Genomic DNA, 5959 nt, shown 5'->3' on the forward strand with positions numbered 1-5959 from the left:
TAATGATTAAAATAAGGAAAAAAATAAAAATAAAAGAAAAATACAAAAAAATCAAATTAGAAAAAGAAAGAATGAAGGTGCCTAAGCTCTCCGTCTCTGCTTCTCTTAGTTCTGCGGCCCACCAACCCCCCCCCCCTCCCCCTCCCTTCTCCACGTTACTCCTCTTCCCCCATTTTAACCCAACACTCCCAATAACACAGCCCTTCCCTTCACATCTGCATCCACCACAGATCCAAAACCTCTACTAGATTAGCAGCAGTTTTTGGGGAATTTTTTTCTCACATCCCTATTCCCTTACTTTGGAAGATAGCCTTTGCAAAGAAAAGAAATAGAAATAGTGGAAGAAGATTACCTGTGAAACCTATTTTCGATTCGTTTTCATGTAGCAAATTTTCAGACTGTTTTGGGTGATGTTGGTCTTTTGCGTAGTCATTTTTTATGGCAGGTTCTTTTTCTTGTGGTTGATTGGTGGTACAACGGTAGAGTGTTGGTTGTGAAGAAGCTTTGTAGGTGAAGGGTGGTCTGTTTTCGATGACTCTTTAGGTTGACGAATGGATCTGTTTTGGTTATTGTTGTTGTGTTTCGCTATTTGGATTTAATCGAATTTTTGGGAGGAGACTCAAAGGCTTGTTTGTTGAGAATTTTCGAAATTCCATTATTGGTCTTGCGAAGAACGAATCTATTGATTTGAAACCTCAAGTTGTTGCTCACATAGTACTAAAACTCAGCTGGGTATTGAAACTTAGACTTGAAAATGCGATAAACATTTGTGTTTGAGGATCAAAACTGGAGGGACAAGCAGAGACGCCATTAAAGCTCGCTTGAAGCTTCTGGGTATATTCAGGTTTAGAAGAAAGAACCTACTGTATCTCTTTTCTATGGGTTCGGTATTTGTGTAGGGTAGCCAGTCCTATTTTTCAATAGTTTATTTTCCTATGTGGCACTAGTAATGACGTGGCGTCCTACGTGTAGGAGATTGTATTACACACACTGGTAGCTCATGTCATAAGCGTTTATTATATACGATTTGAACGAGTGTAAGTGTTCAATTGGCAAACTGATAAGTTTGGGGACCGGCATGATAAAATGGCACAAGTATAAGTGCCATTTAGGCTATTCTGCCTTTCTTTTTCAAACGTCGTGCACAGTTAAAAATCATAATATATAAAATAAAACGGAACAAGCACTTTTTTGGGGTCTTAACTGATAACTCATTGGAGATCAAAGTAGATAAGAATAAGTCATCACTTATTTTGATATTATTTCTTAATTTAAATTTTCCGTTTGAGGGGTCTCTCGAGGTAAGCGCTTTACATCATTAAGCTAAATCGAAATCGTGTTAGTTAAAGACATTGATTTAGCTAATTATAGTAATTGAACATTTGTCATTCCAAATGATCAAACTTTGCTTAAAGTAGGAAAAATACTGATTCGATCGAGTGTATTATAGCTTTTGCAAATGTGGACTCATATGACAAAGTAACAAGAAAATCCAATTTAAATTGTCAACGTTGGAGAAATGCAGTATAATCATTTCAACTTCCTTAAGTCTTACCAGTTATGATTTGGTTTAATTTTCACAATCGTGTCAAGATAGAATACCAGCAGCCCTTATCCAAGAAAAAAACAAAAAACAAAAGGCAGCTCTTTTCACATTGTGAATTCACAATCGAAGACTCTTTCTTTTCCTTTATGCATAGTTTACTGATATAATAAATTTAATTTTTTCGACTCGAATTACTGATCGTTAAGAATCCTTATGTGACGAATGAACCCCTTATTTTTACAGCTTAATTAATCCTAAATTTAGATGCAGAAAACTAACTCTAGTCACCCTCCCTTGCGAACAAGTCTCCCAACACCCATAATAGTATTTAAATATAGACTGCACTAGACAACTATAGTTAAACCTAATTAATGAGTCAGTTAATTATAAATTAGTTAGCACCCCTTATTGGTGTACTAGGTCCAAACAACTAATTTTTCGAATACATATGAATCAGAGACATCAGGTTAATACTTAATAGTGTAGAGATTTTATTTGTCCACTGTGTTACATGGTGGTGTATTATGATCATTCCTCATTCCATACAAAGAAATTCCCCATGCGATACTTTGAGATTCTTTTTTTTTTTTTTTTTTTTTAGTAAACTGGATAACATGCAATAGTACATTTAAGTATTAGACTTGAAGGTTTCAATGAATTAAATTTTAGGAAGAATAAAATCTAATACTTCTAAATTTAAAAATCTCAAATTTACCACTATGACTAGGCGCCATTAGCTACACAAATTAGCTGAGAATTGTCCTTCACGTAAGTTGCATATCCCTCGTTTTTCGTTAATGTTAGAATATAAATTTTATGGGAGGTTTGGATTTACTTTTTGGAAAGAAAATCTATTTTTTGTTGGTTTTTACGTTTTGAAAACTTGAATAATTAGATTTTCAGCTTACTTGTTTATTAAAACATCTCGTCGTTTTGAGTTTTCCAAAACAATTTTGTAAAAGCTTCTCAAAACGATATCATATTAGAACGCACTGATAATGTAAAAAAATTATTTATACAATTAGTTAGTTATACTATAATTATATGATTTTTTTTTTTTTGCAACAATTAAAGTTGGTGTCAGAGACGGGCCCAGGATTTGAAGATCGTGGGTGCACTTTTTGCTTCAACCAAAATCTGCTTTGTATATAGGGTGCCCACTATTAACATATTGTTAGAAATAATATTTTATTTATGGTGAATGTCTATGTTTTAGAGAGATTTTAGGGTTTGTTACTTGATGGCTAAGTCATTTTTCCCCTATAAATATAGGGGTTCTATTCCATTGTAATTCGTCCAAAAATGAATAAGAATTCGCTCTCTATTTTTCTCTGTAATACTCTTCTTCTTCTTTTATTATTTTATAACATATTATCAGCACGAGACTCTAACCAATTGAGTAGAAGCTTTGGGATTGAGCATAATGATTGTCAATTGTTCCGTGAACTTCCTTCATGATTAAATTTTGGATCTAAGGTAAGTATTTTACCGTACTTTTCTCTTTTATTCTATAATTTGATTTTAAATACAAGCAAAGACAATAAATTTTGATTATAACTTTAATGGGGTTTGTAAGAAATTATAACCACCTGAAGTGGTAAAATTTCTATGCCTTGCCATGATCAAATTCATGTATGATTGTGGGCAAAGAAGTAAAAACCCGTCCCACTGAATTTGCTTCATTCTCATTCCCTTAAGAAAATGTGATAGCAGTATGTAATGTCTGAAAGAAGACAAAATTATTACTATGAATGTATCAATGGATGTGGACGTGGCAATAGACGAAATTATAATCGTCATCATTGTGGTAATGAGAACAATAAGGATTCTCAAAATATTCTTTCACTTTGTGAAAGTAATTTGTCATTGATTTGACATGAGATTTTATAAAGCACATATAGATGATTATGGTCCATTCTTGATGTGAATGTAACAACATGTGATTTACAAATACATATTCATTCTTGAAAGAATATGAATGTGCTAATGGTACTAAATATACCACACTCACCTCTAGAAAGAGGTTTGAGATGAAATAAGAAGATAATTTCATTATTATGCATGAATGGTATTGATCACGTACATATTGTGATTATGCTAAAATATTATGGCAATGTGATTATTACAGGGCAAAAGTAATAGAAGCAACATATCTTGCATATAATGATTTTGACCATGACCATAATGATATAACTTTCTCCTTGAAATAGATATTCACCATATGTATGTTGATGAATATGTGGTAGTACAAATTAATTGAAAGCTCTAAAAGAGCCAATTATACTACTTTGGAGAAATAAAATTGATTATCAATCAGGTATGGTGCCATAGTAAGTCTCAAAGAAACTTAATTGAGTTTCTAAAGTATTCACCAAAGCAGTTGGTTATATTGAGACCATAAATAAAGGAGAGATTTAATATTTTCTATTATTACAACTTGTACTGGGGTAATATGTATGTGAAAAGTTACCCGCTTTACTCTCCAGCTTGTACTACACAAATAAAAGAATACCACAATAAAGTGGATATTTATTTATATAAAAACCTATATCATAATAAACTCAGAGTTTATTGATAATTGCACACGTCATGGTGTAAATTTGAACTTTATCAATATTGGTAATTTATTCAGTCGGCATAATTAGTTTAGCCATGTTAATTTAAGTATGATGTGCAAAAATAAAAGAGAATTCACATGGGTAAATATTAAAGAACTAGAAAGTTCTTTACGAATTCTCTTATGTTGTTCTCATTAATTAATAGACCAATTGAAATTGGGATTGAATCTCATATATTCTGGAAATATGAAAGATGAATATGGGCCCATTCACCTGCCATGTATAACACATAAGATGCATCTATGAGATGGTTACATGTGCGATTATTATTAACCCACAACTTGGTCGGTGTTTACGAGGTAACTTGCTCAGTAATTTAATAGCTAAACTATTTCTTATGAGAACAAAGTTATATATATTAGTTTGATATACGTTATATATGAAAGTATATTATTTTCTCCCCTCACAAGTGGTTCAGGGTCAGAAACCAAATAATTGCATCTTATTATTATTGATGTGCGGTGTATGTTTTGATTAACACCATAACGCAAAGTTGAGGAAGCAAGTTAGTTTTTCTAACATGCGGGGGAGACATGATACAACAGTTGAGAAAATATTACATGGAATGAATTATTATTTATACATCTAGATCCCCGAATAAAATAATATGAACTTGAAGTTCATAAAAAGATAATTCATCTGCAATATATTGCAAAGCATGCCGGACGCATTTGCTGACCCAAAGCAAGTAACTATATTTTCAATGAAAATGCTCCTATTAGAATAAGTCCTAGAAGGACAAAGTCTATGGTACGCTTAAAGCGTATAGACAAATCGGTTTCAATTAAAATTCTTGACAAAGAAGATGAGCAAATGATCAAAATGATCATAATAAGGAGGCAAATGTCTAGAAGATCACATGACATAACACTTCATAAAATCTCAAGAGAGGTTCAGGTACCTGAAATGAATGAAGAGATCTCTATGTTATGTCTTTATAAAAAAAATTAGAACCGATATAAAATATTCGTCGACGACATCTATGATAGCGCCAAGTATAGACGAGGATCTTAAGTTTGTCGAATACAGACACAAAAATACTAGCCAAATGGAAGAGAAACAATTCAAGTAGAATTGATTTCATATGAAAGACATGTAGTTTTGGACTTGCAGTTCAAACACTTGAAAGTATAAAGTCAATGGTATGTGCAATCAGTTTTCGATATCTTATTTGTCTAGCATGACATGAAAAACTTGATATGCATCTAATTAAAGTCTATTATATGACTTAAATTATATGACAATCCTTGAAGGATTTAAATCACTTAAAGCATATACAATGGTCTTGAAGTACCACATTCTAAGTGCTATTTGTGCACATATGTATCTTGCTATAACTATAAACATGATAATGTGATAGCGAGAATATATCTATGGAGATATTGAAAAGGCTATTCCACGATATTATATGAAGAGATTACATATATACAAGAATGATTATTTCAGGGTGCAACATATTCATTGGAATTAATATGGCTGATTTGTTTATCAACTATCTACCAACAATCTTTTGAAGATGGTGCACAAGGTTAGCATGCAAAGGCTCAAATATATGAATTAATGCTCTTATCAGGGGGAGTTAATACGCGTTGTACTCTTTTTCCCTTACAAGATTTTGTCCCAATGGGTTCTCCTTACAAGGTTTTTAATGAGGCAACCAAAAGACGTATTGTTAGATATGTGTACTTTTTTTCATTTACTAGATTTTTTTCCACTGGGTTTTATTTTAGTCAAGGTTTTAACAAGGCACATTATCTAGTAAATGACATTAAAAAAGTACACATATCTAACAATA

Source organism: Nicotiana attenuata, unplaced genomic scaffold (assembly GCF_001879085.1).
Source record: "Nicotiana attenuata strain UT unplaced genomic scaffold, NIATTr2, whole genome shotgun sequence".
NCBI lineage: Eukaryota > Viridiplantae > Streptophyta > Magnoliopsida > Solanales > Solanaceae > Nicotiana > Nicotiana attenuata.